A 23514-nucleotide genomic window follows, 5' to 3' on the forward strand; every position below is an offset into this window, starting at 1 on the left:
TTTCAGATAAAGAGTTAACACAATAGTGACATCACGGAAGCAATGTAAAGTAAAATGAATAAAGAAATCCGGTTAGGCACCACACCCACTCATGAGACTAGACAGGTCAAGGTCACTACATATGTGAGGTAATATGACACTGAGCCAATAAGAGTCCCCATATTCTCTCAAATGTATTCTGTGTATTGGGTTTGTGTAGACGCAATCTTTCCATTTGTATAACAGACAACATCTCCTTGAGCAAGTGTGCGAAGGTGGGTGGAGTAGTAGACTTCCAGGTCAGAAGAATAAGTTTCTTAGCCACCACCATTCCTAGATGCAGAGCAATCTGCATATCATGTGGCAACTCAAGAGTCTCTGCAGAGCATCCAAAGATGGAGGTGTCGTGATTGGACTGAATGTCTCTAGAATAGACTTTTGAGAGCCACTCAAAAATTGCAGTCCAAAAGTTGTATAGTGTAGGGCAAAACCAGAAAAGATGTGCTAGTGAGCCCTCAGCAGAGCGGCACTTATTGCATTCAGGAGACACAGATTAGAAGATGCGATTCAGTTTTGTTTTTGAATAATGCAATCTATGCAACACCTTGTACTGGATTAATCTGTAGCATGAATTAATAGAACAACAATGAACCCGGGACATTGCCTCCTCCCAAAGTTCCGCTGCTATCTTTGAGTTCAACTCCCTGGCCCAGGCTTCCCTAATAAAATCTGTAGGGACCAAAGGAGTAAAGCAATTCACAAATTTTGATATTAACTATTTGGAGTCTGGAGGGAGCAAGAGGTTTTCAAGAAAGGGATGGGTGGTGGAAGTAGGCTCGAAGTGTGGGCACTTTTCCTTAACGTAGTGTCTGACTTGGAGATAGCGAAAAAAATGTGAATTTGGAAGGTTGAACTTAGTGCTTAATTGTGTGAATGATGCAAATTGGCCATCAATGTACAGATCTAAAAGTTTTGATACCCCCCTCTCTCTCCCCAGACTGCAAACACCCCAACTAATTGTCTGGGCTTGAATGAATGATTTTGACAAATGGGAGTGTGTATGGAAACACTGGGAGTTTGGTGAGCCACTTTTATCTGGTTTAATATTCATAAAGAATTCTTTAAGGTAAAGTTTTGTTGGATTAGCTTGTCTGTTGAGGCATAAGTGGAAAGCAGAAGAGCAGGAAGTGAAGTATATTTAACAACAGAGGCTTTCAGCTGTAGCCATAAAGGTTTTTCTTGGGTCTCAGCACCTCCACATTTCCGGTATGTAAGAGCCCTGGAGTTAGCTGCCCAGTAGTAATGTTTGAAATTTGGCCGACTAAGACCGCCCTTCTTAAGAGGTTTGCGTAGGTGAGCCTTAGATATCCTGTGTGATTTGTAGCCCCACACAAAGGGCAATATGATAGAATCAAGTTTCTTGAAAAAGGATGCACTTAAATATATAGGCAGGTTTTGAAAAGGATATAGAAACCCAGGTAGGCTCACCATTTTAATCGCATTTACCCGTCCAATCATGGATAAGGGCAGTATCCTCCAGGACTCGATATTTGTTCTGAGTTTTTCTAATAATTCTATAAAGTAAAATTTGAAAAGATGCTTTGGGTTCTTTTTAATCAGTTTAATCCCCAAGTAGGTGAAACAGTCCTCCTCTACTCTAAAAGGCAACTTTTTCAGGAAGTCTTCAGTAAATTGATCCACTAAGGGCATGAATTCGCTCTTTCCCCAATTTATGGTATAGCCAGAAATACTCCCCAAGGAATTTATATATTCTAGTAGGATGGGAATAGAGACCGCTGGGTCAGCTAGACAGACTAGGAGGTCGTCCGCATACAGAGTCACACGGGTCTCAATATTTCTATTCAGTGGGACTAGCAGAAAATGGTTCGGCACAGCCAAGAAGGGCCAAAAGGCCTGTTTCTGTGCTGTAGTTTCTATGGTTTAATACCTTTAAAGTGTGTGTGGCCCCTAATGCCAATTGCCAGGGGCTCCAGCGCTATGTTAAACAGCAGAGGGGGACAATGGGTCCCCTTGGTGAACACCACATTGCAGAGAGAACGAATTGGATTTATCCCCATTTGTGAGAAAGAAGGATTTTGGATTAGTATATAATATTTTGACCCATTCTATAAAAGTATCGCGCAATCCAAACTTCTTGAGTGTTGCAATTAGATAGGGCCACTCTACCATATTGAATGCCTTGTGGGCATCTAGAGACAGTATAGCAGCTTTATCATCTTTCCCATAATCGGCATACAAAATATTGAGAATTCTGCGGACATTACAGAAGGAGCACCTGCCCGGGATAAATCCCGTTTGGTCCAGCTGAATGATATTTACTATATGCTTACTGAGCCAATTTGCTAACACTTTTGTAATTATTTTCAGATCATAATTTAGTAGTGAAATTGGCCTGTAACTTCCAGGGTCCGTTTCGTCTTTAACTATTTTTTTTGCTTCACTGAGAGAGGGTGGGAGCCTCTTGTTTTTAAAGGTATCCCGAACCATTCTCAGCAAAGTCGGTGTAAGGACATCTCGGAAGGCTTTGTAGAACTTTGGCCCGAACCCGTACGGTCCAACCGCCTTACCGGTGGGAAATGCTTTGATGGTATCCTGTAACTCAAATAGCGAAAAATCCAAATCCAAATTCTCCCTGAAAGGTGCATCTAATTGTGGGAAGTGAAGCGGATCAAAAAATTTATCAAAATCTTCCTGTGTAACTGTTGATTTGGAGGTGTAAATTTCTGAATAGAGCTCACTAAATCGTTTGTTAATATCTTTCAAGTCCGTAAGCATCAGGCCAGATTTGGCTTTTATTTTGTAAATGGCTCGTTTTGCTTGTTCTCCTTTTAACTGCCTTGCCAATAACTTCTATGGTTTGTCACCAAACTCAAAATGTCGCTGTTTAAGTAGTATGTTGCCAATTTGTTCCCCTAGAATGGAGTTGTATTTGTATTTTAATTTGAGAATGTTATTATAATCTGATTGGAGTAAGGAGTTTTTGTAAGCCTGTTCAGCCGCTAGTAATTCTTTCTCAATCCCTTCCAATCGACCTCGCTTAGCCCTTTTCGGTGTTGCTTCATAAGAAGTAATTTGTCCTCTGATATACAGTTTAAGTGTTTCCCACAGTGTTGAGTCATTCACCTCGCTGTTGTCATTGGTCTCAAGGAACCGCAAGATGTGCATCGTAATGTATTCTTTAAATGCTTGATTCTTGAGCAAAAAGGGATTAAAGCGCCAGTTATAGGCTTGCTTAGGGAGGGATAGCTGAAGCTTGAGATTGACAGGACTATGGTCAGATATTATTATGCTGTGATATTTGGTGTAGTCAGAGATTAATCTGGAGTCGACAAAAAAAAAAATCGATCCATGTGTATGATCTGTGCACATGAGAATAAGAAGAATAATCACGGTCAGATGGGTGTCCAAATATCCACCACCTTCTTCGACTTCAAATCATTAAGAGTTTGCACAGCAAGAATATTGGGTGGGAGGGCAGAGGATAGCCTATCTAAATACGGGTCCGGGTAGCAATTAAAGTCACCCCCAATCAATATGTGGCTTGAATTGTTATCTGGGATCAAGTCAAAACACCTTACAGAAAAAAACCTGGATCGTCCGAGTTCGGCCCGTAAACATTTACCAGAGTAATGGGAAGTAGATTGATATGCCCAGTTAAAATTATAAACCTGCCATTTGGATCAATTGTGAATGAATGAAAACGAAAAGGCACAGTCTTATGGAAGAGAATGGCAACACCTCTGGCTTTTGATGTGAAAGGTGCCTAATAGACCTGTGAAATCCAATTAGCCCTGAGTTTCCTATGCTGAGTGGCTTTAACGTGAGTTTCTTGTAAGAATATAATGTCAGATTTCAATGACTTAAAATGTGCAAAGACTTTACCTCACTTTATTGGGTGACCTAAACCACGCACATTCCAAGAGACCAAGGATATGGAGTCAAGAGTATTATTCATTTGTGGTACCTTTTGCCTTGTAATGAAACATAAACTTAACATTCAGTCTGGCAGCCAGCAAAAACCAACTGGACAAAAGTGGAGAAAAACACCTCCAACTAACAGCCCCTCATTAGCACACATAGTAAAGAACAAATTGAGGACAGAAAAAAAGAACTGACATGATTAAAGTCCGCTAAGAGACATTTAGACTCTCTTCATTTATGTTGTGAAAAATAGCCTTTCAAAGTTTTTGGTCTACAAAAGTCTTGGCTTCAACCGGGTTGCTGAATACTTTTATTTGCCCTTGGTGATGAACATGGAGCCTGGCTGGGAAACGTAGCAAATGCCGGACCTCCTTCTCTTTCAGCACCTCACGGAAACTCCGCCGTTGCTCCATAACCTCCGCGGTATCATCAGGGAAGATTAAGATTCGATGACCTCTGTAATCCATCGAGAGTTGCCTCTCAAGCTGCAGAATCTTTTCTTCCTCCTGTGCAAAACACACCCGTGCAATTATCATGCGAGGCCTTGAGCCTTTCGGTGGTTTGGGCTGTTGTGTGCGGTGCGCTCTACAAATTTAGTCGGCCTCCCTTTCTCCTTGCCTTCTGGGATGCCAACAATCTTTATGTTATTGCATCTGGATCTCCCTTCCAGATCTGAAAGCTTGGCCCGCAGCCTCTTATTTTCTTGCTGCAGCTCAGCGACTGAAGTTTCTACGGCGTAGATTCACTGCTCGTGGTCAGCGATCTGATTTTCGGTGCTCAACAGTCTCACAGTGAGCGCTTGCTGGACGGACAACAGACTCTGGAAACTGTGCTCAAACTTGTCAAACCACTCGTTGAAGGACTGCAAAAGCTTGTTTGACATTTTCTGCCAGATAAGAGGAAGCTCGTCTTCCTCTTCAGCTGACGACATGTCTGAAGGGTTCTTGCTAGCTTGGTCCTGGCTAATGTTAGCTGCAGCATCGGCTAGTGGGTGAGCGGCTCGCTTTCCGCCTCATGCTGTTTTACTGGACGTGTTCATGTTACACTTTTTGGTGGTGTAAAAGAGAAACAAACAACGGAGTTCTTGCAACAAAAATTGAGAGTCAAGTGTTCAAAAAGGCAGTTTTAACTCGTAAAGTTTGGTGTGCCATGAGGAGCTCGAGAAAACACGTCTATACTGCACTCATCTCACTAGCGCCTCCGGGACCAATTCTTTTTACAATATGTCAATGATTTGGATGATGGAGTTGATAGTTCTGTTACAAAGTTTGCAGACAATATGAAGATAGGTGGAGGGGCAGGTAGTTTTGAGGAAGTAGAGAGGCGACAGAAGGACTTCGACAGATTAGGAGAATGGGCAAAGAAGTGGCAGATGGAATACAGTGTTGGGAAGTGCATGGTCATGCACTGTGGTACAGGAAATGAAAGGATTGACTATTTTCTAAATGGAGAGAAAATACAAAAAACTGAGGGGCAAAGGAACTTGGAAATCCTTGTGCAGGATTCCCTAAAGGTTAATTTGCTGAGTCTATGGTGAGGAAGGCAAATGTGATGTTAGCATTCATTTCAAGAGGACTAGAATATAAAAGCAAGGATGTAATATTGAGGCTTTATAAAGCTGGTGAGGCCTCACTTGGAGTACTGAGAGCAGTTTTGGGACCCTTAGCTGAGAAAGGATGTGCTGAAACTGGAGAGGATTTAAAGGATGTTCATGAAAATAAATTCCATGATTGAATGCCTAGTCATCTGAAGAGTATTTGATGGCTCTAGGCCTGTATTCAACAGAATTCAGAAGAATGAGGGGTGACCTCACTGAAATCTATCAAATGGTGAAAGGCCTTGATAGAGTGGATGTGAGAGAGGATGTTTCCTCTGGTGGGAGAGTCCAAGACCAGAGGACACGGCCTCAGAATAGAGGGGTGTCATTTTAGAACAAAGGTGAGGTGGAATTTCTTTGGCCAGAGAGTGGTGAATCTGTGGAATTCTTTGCCACATGCAGCTGTGGAGACAAAGTCTTTTTGTACATTTAAGGCAAAGGTTGATAGATTCTTGATCGGTCATGGTATGAAGGGATACAGGGAGAACGCAGAATATTGGGGCTGAGAAGAAAATTGGATCAGACATGTTAAAATGGCAGAGCAAACTCAATGGGCCAAATGGCCTAATTCTGCTCTTGTATTTATTGTCTTATGATTAGGTTTTGATATCTCAAACTGCTGATCTCCTGGGATTTTCATGCACAAGTCTCCAGAGAATGGTGCAAACCAAAACCAATAAATCTAGTGAGAATGAGTTCTACAGATGAGTATCACTTTGTTAATGAGGTCAGAAGAGAATGGCCAGACTGGTTCAAGCTGACAGGAAGGCAACAGTAACTCATAACCATGTGTTACAACAGTGATGTACAGAAGAACATCTCTGAACAGACATGTTGAACCTTGAAGTGGATGGCCGACAACAGCAGAAGACCATGCTGGGTTCCACTCCTGTACCTAATAAAGTAGCCACGGATTGTATATTATGGATTTCCATCCACAAGCAAAATATATTATTTCCTTCTTTCAGGTCTCTCTTTAAAATTACAAAGGTAAACAATGATCAGATAATTAAAAATAAACTATACAGTCATCTGCTGGCAATGCACAAGGTTTATTTTGTTATCTGGCCAATTAATTAATTTGCAATTCTTGGTCTGAGAAACCAACTGCTAATGAACTAGAAAACAATAGCCATGAGCAACTTACAGCAGCAACTGCAGTACTTGTTGGACTTCAGACTTCATTCCTTGCAAGTTAATAGTCATACTCCAAATCAATGAAGTCTATTATCACTGTCTTATATGATGTGAAATTTGTTGTTTTGTAGTAGCAGTACATTTGGTTCCTTAAGGTTGCTTATAGCCAGGGATGGTAGTGGGGATAAGCTCCCACTTTGCCATTGCTTCCAATGGCACGTCTCTAATAGCCTCTGACAACCAATCCAACTCCTGGTCTTCACATGTGGCTTAGCTACTAAGCTCCACTGAACCGTTTCTACTGACAGGAGAAGGGGTAAAGGCGGGCTACTGGGAGCTTAACCAGTCACTTTGGGCAGATGGGGCTCATCAGCCGTGGTTGGCAGCTCACCTGGAAGAAAAACTCTGATCTCAAACCTTTGCTGCCTTGCAGCTATACCTACTCATGGAGAAAGCTTCAGGAGTAAACCTTGATGGAAAAATCTGGAGCTGGAGTCCCTAAGGCCATCCTACACTGACTGGCAACTCCTGCGATGCTGCTGGTACCAAAGTGTATCGGACTCTGTTGTTCCTTTGGGCTTATCAGATGCGTGGAGAAAGGGAGTTTGCAACATGGGTGGCGGCTTTTCTCCATATTGTAGTGCCCTGGCTTGCGCATCTAGATAGCTAGGATGCAACATCCATGGTTGACCCTGACCGACAGGGGCTTTATCATCATCACAATCCAAAGAAATAAACAACCAGTGCAACAAAAAGGGATAATGAGGTAATGTTCATAGATTCATGGCCCACTCAGAAATCTGACAAAAGGTAGAAGCTGTTCCTGAATCACTGAATACAGCTCTTCAATGCTTCTTCCCTGACTGTAGCAACAAGAAAAGGGTGGGCCTTGGATGGCAAGGGTCCTTAATGATGGATGCTGCCTTTCTGATGCACTGCATCTTGAAGATGTCCTCAGTAGTGAGGAGAGCTGTGGCCATGATTCTGCATCTACAATCATCTGCAGCCTCTCGCAATCGTAGGCATGAGAGCCTCCGTACAGGCTGTGGTGCAACTAGCCAAAAAGCTCTCCACTGTAGAAATACGCAAGAGTCTTTGGTGACACGCCAGTTTTCCTCTTCGTGATTGCATCAATGTGTTAGGCTCAGGATAGATCGCAAGAGATTTCGACATCCAAGAAGTTGAAGCTGCTCATTCTTTCTATCAGTGACCCCTCGACAAAGACCAGTGTGTGTTCTCCCAACTTCCCCTTTCTGAAGTCCACTATCATTTTCTTGCTCTTGATGACAATGAGTGCAAGGCTGTTGCAGCAACACCACTCAATTAGCTGTTTTATCTCCTGTGCCTCGTGTCTTCTGTGAATTTATAAATAACTGACTATGGAAGTTTTGTGACTGGTTATCAAATCTATCCATACTATCCTTTGGCTTTAACAGTCACATACTTACAAATACTGATTGCAACATTTCAACAGTAAATCTGACCATTTTATGACCAACAGGCACAAGTTAGTCAAGTGACCAGTCCCCCGGAGACACCTTCTCTTGAGTGATCAGGGCACGGGCAGGGCTTAATGCTCCATCCTGATTGGCTGGATCTGAATTGCCTATTCCTGATTGGTTTATTTGAATTGGCCATGTTCTGATTGGTCTTTTTTTAAGGGCCATACCCTCTTTTGGAATGTATGGTCCCAGACTAGAGCTATCTCTCCAATCTTGTAACCAACATTTAGGTCCCCCACATGCTCCATCTCTCATGATTCCCTGATCTTTCTCTTGTAGGCATTCTCTTCCTTGCCAAGGACGTCGGCCTCATCAAACCTTGGTTGACATGAGCACAATCGGCAGTGTTCGGCAATTCCACTTCATTCTGCTCTTTTTTTAAAAGGCACTCTTATGTTCTGCTCTCCTGGTCTTCAATGGCCTTCCAGTCTCACCAATATGTACTTCTTGGCATGGTGACAGAAATATGGAGTACACAATTCCCTGACACAGTTTTTTTAGGTCTTCTAGGTGGCACTTTGTTTAGCCTTTTTCTAATTATGTCCTCATTTTTTGCTATTAACTGGACACTATATTTTTGGCAAATTCATCTCAGCTTTTCAGTTAAGCTGCCACTCGACAGCACAATAACTATTCTATCTGGAAGTTTTTTGTTGTGTTGTGTTACACCCCATTCCTTTCTCAATATGTGCATTTGGGTAGCCATTTTTCTTGAATGCTTTTCTGATCTTCTTGCACGCTTCCTCCTTTGCAGCTGTAGTTGTGCACAAGGTTCTTAGTGCCATGCCATGCCTCACACAATGCCAAGCATTGTCTTCTTTGGATGATTTAACTGGAAATTCAGATACGGGTCTGTGCAAATCTTCCTGTAAACATTTAACTCCAACTTGCCTACCATCTGTTTTACCATAACATCTGAAAATGGCGAAGTACCCTCACTTTCTACTTCCATGGTAAACTGTATGGCCTTGTTCTGATTGTTTAAATGTGTTAAAAATGCCTCTGATATTTCCTGACCACGTTTGCACAGGATAAATGCCTACAAGAGATAGATTAGGGAATCACTTGTGATGGAGCATGGGGAGGACCTAACTGTGGGTCCTAAGACTGTAAAGATAGCTCCAGACTGGGACCACACATCCCAAAGAGAGTTTAGCCTTAAAAATTAGCAATTCATTCAAACAAACCAATCAGGAATAGGCAATTCAGATCCAGCCAAGCAGGATTGAGCATTAAGCTCCGACCATGCCCTGCGAGGAGGTGTCTCGAGGGGGACATGTCATTGACTAACTTGTGCCTGAGGAAGACGATTAGGTTTACAAACAGTATTTGTAAGTATGTGACAGTTAAGGTCAAGGGATGGTATGGATAAATTCATAAATGTTTGAGTTGTGCTTAGCCACAAAGACCAGAGCCATTATTGAAACAAATTTCTCAAGTAAATGTCAAACCTAATTACAAGATGGTATATAAATTTTGGTGCAAGTTAGTACATAAATAGTTTGGATAACTTCAGATTCACCGAGAAACAGTAATCCATTGAAATTGTCAAGTCTAGAAATAATAAGACAGAAGAGGGCACCAGCAGCAGACAGAGATCATAAGATCAGACAGTATACAGCAATCTTCTTCTTGCACCCTTAACTCCTGGTGGAGTCCTCGGGGTGCTGTCATGACAAGCTTTGCACCAGTCTGTTCCATCTGTCACGGTTGTGCGCCAGAGCCTGGGTCACCGTGAATGTTTTCCCTGTCCATTCTTTAATGTTGTCTGTCCATCTTTTCCTCTGTCTACCTCTCCTTCTTTTCCCCTCCACGGTTCCTTGTAGAATGGTCTTTGCAAGGCCACTAGTGGTCTTTGCAAGGCCACTAGATCTTGTTATGTGGCTGTACCATTTCAGCTTTCTTTTCTTCACTGTTGTGAGGAGGTCTTCATGGGGGCCAATGTGGTGCTGGATGGTCTTACAGACCTGCTCGTTTGTGATATGGTCTAAGTACCAGATGCCAAGATGTTGCGATAGCATCTCATTTCTAATGCCTGTTTCTTCCTCTGTAGCTCTGCTGTGAGGGTCCATGTCTCACATACATACAGGAAGATGGTCAATACCAATGCACGCAGGAGGCTGATCTTGTACATCATGGTGATGTTGCTGTTCCTCCATATTGTCTTGAGTTTGGATAGTGCAGTCATTGTCTGTGCAGTTTTTGCTAGGACTTCCGGTCTTGATCCTTCATCACTGATGATTGCCCCCAGGTATTTGAACTGCTGCACTGTCTCAAGTTTCTGACCATGGACTGAGATGTCTGTTGTGATGGCACTGTTGGCATTTACCATGAGCTTGGTCTTCTCTGCACTTACTTCCATTCCAAACTTTGTGGAGGCTCTGTCAAGGTGGCTGACCAGGTTGGCTAGTTCATCCTCTTTTCCTGCAAGTCCATCAATGTCATCAGCAAATCTTAGGTTTGTGATGTTTCTCCCTTCGATGCTGACTGTGCCCACATGATCTTCAAGGGCAACACTCATGATTCATTCCAGGAAGATGTTGAAGAGAGTGGGGGAGAGGAGGTAGCACTGACGGACTCCTACAGAGGTATGGAACCACTCCCTGATGGTGCCCTGCGCAAGTACTGCACTGGTTGCCTTGGCGTAAAGCTGATGAATTGTATGAATCAGTTTCTGCCCCATGTTGAATTTCTTCATGGTACCCATAAGGCATCATGCCAGACTCTGTCAAACACCTTCTTGAAGTCTATGAAGACGTGGTAGAACTCTTTCTGGTGCTGAAGTTGTTTCTCAGAGGGTGAGGAGGTTGAAAATCTGCTCAGTGGTGCTTCTGCCCTTCCAGAAGCTTGCTTGTTCCTCGGCAATGATGCACTCTGCCTGAGGTCTCAGTCTGTTCAAGATGATTCTGAGCATTAACTTGCTTACATGGCTGATCAAACTGATGATATGTAATTCTGGCAAAGTTGGAGATTGCCTTTCCTGGGAAGCACAATGACCACCAACTGAGTCCAAGGTGTCGGCCAATCACCTGCTGCCAGATCTTATTGCAGATGGTGGTAAGCAAGTCTATCGTGGCCTCTCCTCCATGCTTCAGCAGTTCAGCAGGGATGTTGTCAACTCCTGCTGACTTCCCGCACTTCAGTGATCGTATTGCGGCTTCAACTTCTTCACACATGATTGGATAGTCATCCTCATTGGAAAATTCCTGCACATTCAGCACGCTTGGATCCCCTTTGCTCTGGTAGTTGTACAGTTCTGAACAGTACTCCGTCCACCTTTCCACTATTTCCTTTTCTTGTGAGACTTTTGCCATTTTTTGTCTTAGATGGTGCTCACTTTGGCTTGTTTTTCTTTGGTAAGATTTTGCACCAGTTGGAATGTCTTCTTTGTGTTGTTGTTGGAGAGGCTGTCTTCAATGTCCGTACATTGTTCGGCTATCCACCTTTGCTTTGCATCCTTCATCTCCCTCCTGATTTCCTTGTTGATTTTCCTGTATTCTGTTCTTCCCTCTGCTGTGTTTTTAATCTTTCTTTAATTTCCTTTTTGTATCACACATATCCAGTATCTTGTAAGTGACCCATGGTTTAGACTTGTGGTGGCTTTTCCCCAGAATCTTGTTTGCTGTTTCCGTCGTCACTGTGTTAAAAGTTATTTGTGGTGGTCTCCAGGTCTTCATCAAGGAGGAGTATTGGTGCAAACTTCCCCCCAATTGCTGCCTGAAATTCTTCAGAGATGGCAGGGTCTTTCAGTTTTTCAAGGTCGAATCTCAGCCGGCTGTTTTTTGGCTTGTTGATTCTCCTCAAGCACACTCTGATGTTCATCATGACAAGGTCAAGGTCACGATCACTGCCCACGTCTGCTCCTGGGAATGTTCTGGTCTTCGGTCTGCTCACACCAGATTTGTGCCATCTTTACACCAGGATGTAGTCAATCTGGTGATGTTGAACTTTGGGGGCATGCCAGGTCCATCTTTGGGATGCTTTGTGCTCTCCAAGTGTATTCGACGGCACCATGTTCTATAACCGGCAAATTCCAGCAGGCTTAGTCCCCTCTCATTGGAAATGTCATTGCATGAGGGGCTGATGAGATCCCCCCAGTCATCTTGTGTGTTTCTGCCCACCTTGGCATTCCAGTCACCCTGAATGATCAAAATATCTTTTTTGTCCACCTTGTCGATGACATCTTGTAGTTTCTTGTAGAATTCTTCAATGTGTTCATTGTCATAGTCTGTTGTTGGGGCGCAGACTTGTGCCACTGTGATGTTGAATGGCTTTACTCGCAGGCGGATGGTCATGAGCCTGCTTGACACTGGTTGGCATCCTAGGACAGCGCTCTTGATGGATTTGTTGACTAGGAACCCTGCGTCATTTTCTTGTCTGTTCTCTTCTCCGCTATAACAAAGTACATGTCGTTCCCAATATGCACTTCTCCAGCGTTCTTCCATCTGGCTTCACAGAGCCCGAGGACGTGCCAGTTGTATCTTTCCACCCCATGTGCGAGTTCCTTGAGTTTCCCTGCTTGGTTCAGCGTTCTTACATTCCATGTGGCAATTGTGATGTTCTCTCTGCCACAGGTCTTCTGTGTCGAATCACCAGTAGCACATTTATCACGACCGCCCTGGTGTGAGATGGATAGCGCGGTCATTGGTAAGCTGAGCTGTGACTGATCCGGTATGAAGTTGCCTTTGGGTGTGCTCACCATGCGGCGTGTCTTGGGCATCTGAAACCTGGTGGAGCCCATCCCTCTCCAGGTTTGACCACAGCTGATTTCCTCCAACTAGGTGGCATTACAGAGATTAAAATAATCTGATTTGACAAAGTGGAAACATGGTCTGAAGTTTGTTGTGGAGTCAAGAAATTACTGCAAGGTGAGAAAATGTCCAATTCAGTGCCTGGCAGAGGAACAGAATGGGTAGTCAAGGAAAGCTTGAAGGGGATCCAATATTATGGCTTCGGCCTTTCTGACATTTTTGTTAAGTTATTCCCATTCTTTCAGTATTGGACGTCAGATGCATTCCAGTAGCCAGAATGGAATGTGAAAAGAAAAGAAGAAATACTAGGTGGAATCAGCAAACAGATACAATTGTTTCATGACATTCCTGATGGACCAACTCATGGAAATTAGGAGAGCGCCAAGCTTAGTTCTTTGCAGGACTCCAAACATAACATTAGCACTGGATGTAGTCCCACCAGCCAGACATCAAGGAAGGGACATTGGCAGGGTTAACTATGCAAGGCCCAAGACAATTTAAGAAGGGTGAATTAGGCAATTTCTACTTTTCATAATCACATGGTAACACTGGTGGTTTTAATGAGAATCATTTTGGTATTATGGCTAAGGAAGGAACTGAAGAGAAGTGTCTGGAAGCTGGATTGGAAGGATTCTAAAGGGTTTTGTGATATATGAAACACAAATTTAATATGCAACAAACATTCAGTCAAGAGAAAAGAAAACTTGAGGTCCGGACAATAGTTAGAAAAGATAGAGTGGAGGAATAGAACACAGAACTTAATCTCAGTTGACATGAGATCCTGAAAGAAAATCTGGGAGACAGTCAGCAGTTTAGTATGGTATTCTTTAATCTACAAAAAAAATTAATGAATCTTCACCACAGAATGATTCTGTAGAATACATACTTCAATTTAAGAAACTATTTTTCACTATGATGAATAGCACACAACTCTCTGCCCACAGAAACACTATGCTCAAAATCTATTTTGCCCAGCCCTTGCTATTTACAAGATTCGGCTTAAAATTGCATTTGAAAAAAAAATTAAATACTTTCATAAAATCAAGAAATTCCAGTGTACAGCCAAAAAAAAGACAGTTTGGGCTGTGCAGACATGCAGAGATTGGAGAAAAATTAGAGAAATATTCAACTTTAGACCAAGACTGTAGGTTGGTGGTCATGGTGGTGAAGTGGAAAATGATCTTATTCTTGTTGTCCATGATAGATTCTTCACAGTTGTTACGAGAAGGTGGAAAGGGCAGAGACAATGGAATTAAGAAGATACTATGTTGTGGAGAAAACTAGCTAGGATAACATTCAAATTCCAGAAGAAATTGGAAAAATGGAACAGTCTGACACTTTGTGAAATAAGAGTGGGGCTCAATAGCTCCAAAGAATTCTGGTAACAATTTGTATCTCTGCTTAAAGGCCAAGAGATGAAGGGAATAATGAAAGTAAAATTTTAGTGGGGATTTATTAATGGAGACAATTGCACAGCTAAAGAGGTCAGGGGCATATTTACTTTGATGAAAGTATGACAAGAGACTAACCAAATGGGACAAGTACCACAGATACAAGAGATTTGGAACTGAGAGTAGTGAAAGTGCTTCAGTTATGTTGCCGTGGCATTCACTTTGAAGGTAAATGGCCAAGGAAGAAACCATCAATATTCAAGATAGATTTGTAATGTGGATCAATGAGGAAGTAGTAAAGGCAAATGAGGAAACAATTACAAATTTTCTCATGTGGAATGCAAATGCTACATGGATTGTTTGGGCTGTCATGTGTTCATCCAACCAACCCCACACCCCTCCCCCGCCCCCAAAATCATTGCAACTTTCTTATGTTAAACCTGACTTTTCACAAAAATTGTCAAGAATACAAGTAATGCATGAGTGGAAAACATTTGTAACTACTAGTAAAATATACTTTACAATCGGAAATTATCCCCCCCCCCCCCACCTTCTTTCTTACCGGAAGGAATCTACCATGGCCAAAATTCAATCAGCATTTCTCAATAGGAGTAGGATGGGTTAAAAGTGAAATCTTGGGTCTTCAGAAAATTTCCTTACCTTTTATGAAATCAATCATCAAGGTACAAGCATTATTGTAGTTTGTGAAATTAAGTTATCTGCCAGGGTCACTTGCAGAAAACAGGAATATGTGCATGCAATTGCTAATTATTTTAAACATTTTAAAACTGATTTTAAAAATGTTTCAATGAATTAAATACTAATACATTAAGACATATCACATAGCAACATCTTGTGCTCAAATATTACATTTTATGAAATGAGATAGGACAATCACTTAATTGCAGCAAAAAAAGGAGAAAGGAAAGACACATTCATTGAAGAACAAGCAAGCATTTATAAAACTAAAGATGGCAATCCTAGTCAAGAGGCTGTACAATCTTCAATTACTTTCTTCCATACAAAAAAAACTTCTTTTGACAGATGACAAAAAGAGAGAGGATACAGTGACTATTTAATCCCGATCCTGCAGTATTCTTCACAGCAGTATCTGCATTCAGTTTACATTGCAACTTCAATAACTTCTGCTGTGAAGGCACTGTTGGCAGATAAACAACTAGCAATTCTACTCTTTTGCACCTGTTCTATACATTGGAAGACCCATGAAATGGTGCATTGAAACTGTATACTTAAACCAATGTTAGATTTGGATCAACTCTATTCCCATCAAGAAAAAAGCCTGTCCTGTTAACGTGAAATGAATGATCTCTACAGTGTAAAAGTAAACAGCTGTCAGTGCTAACCACATGAATAACTGGCACATTTTCTGACATTAAAATGCTGCTACGTCATTTTGTTAACTGGCACACTTTCCAGCTGAGGTACTGTTGTTTGGGTTCATAAGGCCATTTTTAGATAAGTCAAACAATGTCTATTTGTACTGTTGCTGGCATTTGAATTGGCAGCTGGGACACTTGTATCAATTGGTTGATTGTTGATCTGGCATCATACCCTAAAACATGAAGCCAACAAAATTTGCTTTCAAATTGAATTGAAAGAGTCGCTGCATGTGACAAAAGGTTAACTTCAGAGGTCAACTTCACAGGTCAGATAATTTTATTACCAGTAAGATTAATCTTTGTGTATCTGCACATAAAAAAATGTTTATCACATCTTTATTAACTGCAGGTCAAAGGTTCAATTATTTTTAACTATTTTAAGATGAAGCAGAAATCAATTAAATAGTGTATTAAAAATCCTAGCCCTAATTTCCAACTCCAAAACAAAAAGAAACACATTCCCACCCCAGCCCCCAAGCTGAAGCCCATCCAGGAGGGAACAAAAACTTCTCATTCTTTTTTCCCCCACATTTAATTTACCATCCACTAAATTGCAAACAATGTGCATGGCATTACATAATTAAGAGAATGAAACAGGCCTTTTTATTTGGATGCATAAAGGCAAACATATGCACATGCAAACACACAAATGTCTACAAAGTTCAGTCATCAAGGTTAATGTCACAGTCAAATCTAATAGAATCAGAATTTATGCATTACCTCACTATTGTTAAAGCACTTCAATACTAAAACACATCATACATTACTTTAGTTATGCCAACCATGTAGTTACAGCATTTCCCATAAATGCTTTCCATCATTAGATTTTTCTTAATTTACTCAAAAGAAATAGAAATGATAATTCAGCAATTTTACCAAATCCACCTATAATGGACTTTTTATCCTACAAATGTTATTAGACAGAGAACCTTGAGGTCCCACACAGACACATCAACTCAGTTAATTTATTTTTCTTGACAGCAGCATTCAATGAAAATTATTATGTTCCATCTCAACAAAAGATGAAAAGCTAGCAATATTTTATTTTGTTAATCACAGGCTTTAAATAGTTCCATAACACAATGATTTCCATCATAGAGGGAGAAAGTTTCTGCCAATGGAAAGGAAAGAAAGACAAATTCTTAATAACATCCCTGGGTCTGACCGTTTATGATGAAGAGTGGACTCGAGTAGCTGTACAGTCAGTCCTCCTTATCCGCAGGGGACTAGTTCCAGAACCCCGCGGGGATACCAAGCAACGCAGATGCTCAAGTCCATTATATAAAACGGCGTAGTATTTGCATATAACCTACGCACATTCTCCCGTATACTTTAAATCATCTCTAGATTACTTATAATACCTAATACAATGTAAATGCTATGTAGCAGTTGTTATACTGTGTTGTTTAGGGAATAATGACAAGAAAAGATGCTCAAACAATGACTGCTGGACAGAGAACTTCCGGGTTTTCCCGATCCACGGTGGGTTGAATCAGCACATGCGGAACCCACAGATAGGCAGGGCTAACTGTAGTCTCAGTTTCCTGGTATCCCAAACTTCCTCTGAATCATTCAAGAGTTTTAGAATCTGAATTTTGTTCACTGAGGCTGACACCACAACTTACTTTAAAAGTCTTAACCTTCAGGCTACTGAATCAATTGAGAATCATATGCCAATGTATTTGTTCAGAAAACTAAGATATTGATTTTGAAGAATGTCATGAATATAATAAATTGGAGAATAAGAAGAATTTTTTTTTACCATTGGGGTGGTTAGAACAGGAATTTGCTACAAGAAATAACTGATGAACAAACGTGAAAGGAAGCCACAGACACATGGAAGAGAAAGTTGTATGGGGAGGGGGCTAGAAGAAAATATGATTGTGTAGTGTATAAACAGTAGAAAGGACCAATAGTGCAATTACTTTGCACAACCATATGGTAATGTGCAAATTGCAGATTTACTGTAGGCTCTGATACCTTTAAGTTTGTCTTATTTTCATTTGTCATCAATAGATCCTTGCCCATCTCTAGGGCCATTTTGTACACTTCAGAACCACTGTTCTATTATATTTCTTTTCAATTGTACAATATACAACATAGAATTATTGTAAAAGATTTGTGGCTACTTTCTAAAACAAATAGGGTCTTTAAGACAAAGAAATCAGGTCCTTCATGACATCTCTTTAGGACTTCACACTCTTGGAGGGAAAGGTGCCAATGCTGGTGTGTGTATCAAGGTTTCAAACAGCAATGAGATAAATGAACAGATAACCTGAATTAAGCTATCAATTTTAACCAAGACGTCATGCCAGATATCCTTTTCTACTCTTCAAATATTGCCATAAGGTCCTTTGCATTCAGAAACAACAGGCAAGACCCCATTCGATCATTTCTTTTAAGATGGATATAGCAATGTAATGCTATACCCATCCTAGATCATAGGTTCCAGTATCTAAAATGCACTTGGAGAACAATGTTCACACTTACCACTGAGCAAATTCTAAAACTGATATCCGCTGCTTTATCATATTGAATGTTCATGATATTTTGCTGGAACTTATGACCTCTTCCACTCAAATATGTGTAGTGCAAGGATAGATTGGATAAACATAGGAAAGAGAAACAAAATAAATGAGAAAAAGAAGCACGTTCAACTGTATTCAATATTTCAGTTCCCAAATCAGTCAATGGTGTATCTGTAGACAAAGTGCAAAGTAGCTTTTATTGCAAGGAGAACTGAATAATAAATTAGGAAGGCAATTTTTCAGTACATAGGACAATGATGAAATAATGTCTGGCAAAACACTATACAGTGCAATTGAAAACATTTCACACATTCTACCAGACTGGTAACTGGAAGGAACACATTTATGAAAAGGTTGGATAGCCTGGGCTTGTATCAACTGGATTCACAAGAGTTAGAAAGGTCTTAATTGATACATACCAGCATCCAAGGGTTCCTTACAAGATGAATTATAAACAGAACTGTACAGCATGAGAAAAGGCTCCTCAGCCCACTATGTTGTTTTGAACTAATCAAGATAATGACATCTAATTAAACTAATCCCTCCTGCTATACACAGTCCAAACCCTTCCGTTCTCTGCAAGTGCATGCATCAAAGAGCCTATTAAATGTTATTTTATATCTGCCTCTACCACCACCCATAGCAGCACACTCCAGGTGCCACCATTCGGTGTTAAAAAAAATTGCTTTGCATATCTCCATTGAATGATTCCATCCCCCTAAAATGTCTAATCTCTGGGAAAAAGATAACACCTGTCTCTTCTATCTATGCCTCACATAATTTTATGAAATTTATGTCAAATAACCAGTTGGCCTCCGCTGTTGCAGAAAAAACAACCAAATTTATTCAACCTCTCCTTTTAGCAAATGCTCTCTAATCCAGGCAGCAATCTGGTAAACATTTTCTACACTCTCTCCAAAGCACCCACATCCCTTCTTATTGGCCAGAAGTAAATGCAATACTTCAAATATGGCCTATCTAGAATTTTATAAAACTGTAACACAATTTCCTGGCTCTTAAACAAAGTGCCTCAACTAATAATGGGAAGCATGCCATATGATAATATTTAAAGAGCACTTTTCATAAGCTATGTAGTTCAAAGTGCTTCACAGCAGGATAAATTGAAAAAATATAAATAAAAGATAAAAAGATGTTAGTTAAAAGAAAGGTTAAATAAATCGTTTTTGAGCTCACGTTCAAAAGTGTCAACTGAGTCTTTATCAACCTGATCTGCCATGATCTTATTGAATGGTGGGGCAGGCTCAATGGTCCGGATGGCCTACTCCTGCTCCTATTTCTTATGTTCTTATGCCAATGATCTTTTAAGAGATTGTTTAAACTTACGAGACCAGGAAAATAGGAGCGAGCTTAGGAGAGTCAATGGCACCTAACGGCAACCTCTTTGCTTGCATCTTTGGAAATTGCTCTATTTCTATCTTTAATATCTCTATTTTTCCCTTTCAGGGTGCTTTTGAAGACCCTAACCTGGAGTTACACCCTAACTTTGGTTCTTTGTGGGAATAGGACCCACTCTCAAGGTTTCACAACTGGCCATTATTCAATATGCCAGGGATGCGGCCTAGGAGGTTAGCTCGCCTCAGGAGTTCCGGGATCTCGTGGCTCTGGAGACAGGAAGGCCGAAGGTCGGTGCCTCTGCAGGAATCCAGTGTGTCATGGGAGACAGAAGATCAAAAGCAGCGAGTTGGCTGCTGGCTGTGTGCCCACAGTCCAGAGTTCTTTGGGCACAGAGCTCAGAAAAAAGCAACGCAACTGACTTTTAACATCATGAATCAGCATGCTGTTTGTTATTTCTCCCCTCTCATTGTGAAATGGAGACACCTTTTTCCCTTATTAGGGAGAGAGAGAGAGCCTGTGGTATGTTGAATACCAGGTGAACTAGTCGTCTTTGGAGTACTACAAGTCTGTGCCTTTGCGCTGATGTTTTGCTGCATGCTTGAGTGCTCAGTGGTGGATGCCAATGCTTTTTTTTTTGCTGGTGGGGGGGGGTCTTTGCTTTGCTGCTCCTTACACATAGGAGAGGGGAGCTGGGAAGGGGGGCTTTAGGGTTCTAACACTTAACTGTCATTCCTCCTTTGTGAGCACTCCTCTGTTTTTGTAGATGGTTGCGAAGAAAAAGTATTTCAGGATGTATACTGTATACATTTCTCTAACATTAAATGTACATTTAGAAATCTTTGAAGACTACCTGAGTGTTGAAGCAGGGTTATAAAATGATCATCATTCTGCGATGTACTTCACTTCCAGACTATTAAGAGCTTAAGAGCAAGCCAGACAACTTTAAAATTAATTCTAAAAGATACAGGAAGCGAAAGCAGAGTTATTTGATGGGAGTGATATGCTCCCTCATACTAGTTTTAGTTAAAAGTCTAGCAGTGGCATTCTGAATGAGTTGAAGTTGGTCAATAGGTCACTTTGGAAGATCAGTAAAAAGAGCATTGTAGTAATCTAGTCTATTCAATATGAAGGCATTGACTAGATTTTCAGCATTACGCGACAGCAACAGACATACCTTTGCAATATTTGTGTGTAGAAAAACCGTCCTGATCACTTTCTGTATGTGGCAATTAAAATGCAAATCTGAATCAAAGATAACATCCAGGCTTGTTACTTTTGATTTTACAAGGGCAGCCAAGTTCCCAAGTTTATAAACAAGTTTCTCTCTTGACTTTGGGACCAACCATAAGTATTAGTTTTAGGAAATTATTGCTCATCCATTTGTTTATTACAGCTATACTAAAAGTCAAAGATGGGGTATTATCATCAGCAGGCTCAACCGAGATAAACGATTGTGTGTCATATACATCAGCGGTCCCCAACCACCAGGCCGTGGACCGGTGACGTGCCGCAAAGCATGTGCTACCGGGCCACGAGGAAACGATATGATTTGGCGATATGAGTCAGCTGCACCTTTCCTCATTCCCTGTCACACCCGCTGTTGAGTCATTACGCATGCGAGGTCATTACCCACGTGAGGTCATTACCTGTGCGTCATCCATTTCAGCGCGGGAAGGAGATCAACTCCTCGAGCTTGCAAATGACGGTGGGCTGAAAAGTATGTTTGACATAACATCTCTGCCGGCATTCCGGATCAAAATCAAGGCTAAATATCCTGAGATAGACACGAAAGCACTGAAAACGTTGCTTCCATTTTCAACATCATATCGCTGCGAAGCGGGCTTTTCTGCAACGAATGCAATGAAAACTAAATTGCGGAATAGACTGCCCATAAGGAACCCCCTTCGAGTATCGCTGTCTCCCATCACCTCTCGATAGGACCATCTTGTTGCTGGGAAACAAGCCCAGGGCTCCCACTGATACAGCGATATTGGTGTGTTGCAATGATTTTATATGTTCATACGGGGAAAAATATGTGCTGTGTGTTTAATATCCAAATGTTACTTAAAATGTTATGATGCTATTGACTTATTTATATGACCATATAACAATTACAGCACGGAAACAGGCCATCTCGGCCCTTCTAGTCCGTGCCAAACGCTACTCTCACCTGCACTCAGCACATAACCCTCCATTCCTTTCCTGTCCATATACCTATCTAATTTTTCTTCAAATGATAATATCAAACCTGCCTCTACCACCTCTACTGGAAGTTCGTTCAACACTTACTTCAAGCTCCCCTGTCCTCCCTTGATAATTGACTTATCACTGTACTCATGCGAGGAAAATATGCGCTGTGTGTTTAATATTAAATTCGTTAGATAAACTCTTTTAGAAACCAAATTGAGTCACTTATCACCCATATTCCGGTTGTGATTAACACCCCCCACCCCCAAACAGAATCGCCAAAAATTATTTGCAGAAGTAGTAAAAATAAATAAATAAATAAATAAATAAATAAATAAATATCGGCAGGTACACGCACGCGCAGGTCACACACGCGCACTGGTGCCCGCGCAAGGCTTCATGGTCATTGTAGTCTTTTCCGGGTAACCACAACGTATTTGACTGCTACTCTTGTCCATTTGCAACCTCACCGCCCCCCCCCCCCCCCGGGTCAGCTGTCAATATTAAACCAGTCCGCAGTGCAAAAAAGGTGGGGACCCCTGATATACATTGCTGTGGAAATCAAGTTTATTTCTCCTAAGGGAAGCATGCATAAAGAGTAGGGATCCAAGACAGCTTCCCTGAGCAACATCAAATGGTATATATCTCTTAGAAAATTGGTCTCCAAAATAGACAAAAGATTTTCTCTCCAAGACATATGAAAGAAACCAATTAAAGACACTACCAGAGAAGCCAACCCAGGTCCCAAGGCAATCTAGGAGAGTATTGTGGTCAATTGTGTTGAAGGCAGCACTTAGAACTATGAGAATTAGAAATGAGATCCTGTTGGCATCAGTGCTGAGCCCAAAGTTGCTGACAATTTTGGTAAAGGCCGTCTCCGTGCTGTGGTTTGCTCTAAAACCTGACTGAAACCTTTTTAGAATATTGGTCAGTTGGTTGAAAATGATTTTCTCAAGAGTCTTGCCCAGGAAGGGAAGATTTGATATAGGCCTATAGTTAGTACCCCACTATCAAAATTTGGCTTTTTAAATAGGGATGTGACAGTCGTAATCTTGAAGGCATCTGGAGAAACTCCATTTTCGAAGTATATGTTAACAACTTTTTCTAACAGAATTGAAAATACTATTAGAGAGTTATTCAAGTATGGTAGGGACAGGGTCAAGACCAGTAAATGGTTTACTTTCTGTTACCATCTTAGACTTCTGAATCAGAAATACTTGTAAATTTTGAAGTTACCAGTAACTAGCTATGCTATTCCCAATTAAAGTAATTTTGTTCATTTTTTTAAAAAGTGAATTCCTCACATTTTATGGCAGATGCTTGAGTGACGACATTATAGGTTAGGGCAGGGTTCAACAGATAGTTTATTGTTGAGAGCAATATTCTTCAATTGCCACTATTCTCTGTAATAACGGGGGGGGGGGGAGCGGAAATCAGCCCTTCTTGCAGAACTTATAGCAGCATTAGAGGAGGCTAGTCTTTCCTTAAATATTATGGCAGACTTCTAGTCCTGTTTTCCTCTATTTTCAACACTCTGCAAGATCGCTCGATCACTTGAGGTTGCAGATGGAATTGTTTAATTGCGTGATTTCTTTTTAACCTTAAGTGTTTAATATATGTCTAGTTATTGTTGAAGAAAAATCAACCATTTCATTTACCGGGCAGTTTAAGTTTTGATAAACTAGCCAACTCAGAATTTAAGTTGCATTGCAGAATCAAAAAAAAGTTTTTTTAACTGTAATTA

The 23514-nt window shown here is 41.1% G+C and overlaps 1 protein-coding gene across 17 annotated transcripts in view; it reads right to left on the bottom strand.

The window, feature by feature from the left end:
- picalma (phosphatidylinositol binding clathrin assembly protein a) overlaps window positions 1–23514 on the bottom strand; it is a 173940-nt gene that overhangs the window by 140411 nt on the left and 10015 nt on the right. The gene's annotated exons all lie outside the window — the stretch shown is intronic.

Source organism: Mobula birostris, chromosome 7 (assembly GCF_030028105.1).
Source record: "Mobula birostris isolate sMobBir1 chromosome 7, sMobBir1.hap1, whole genome shotgun sequence".
Lineage (NCBI taxonomy): Eukaryota > Metazoa > Chordata > Chondrichthyes > Myliobatiformes > Myliobatidae > Mobula > Mobula birostris.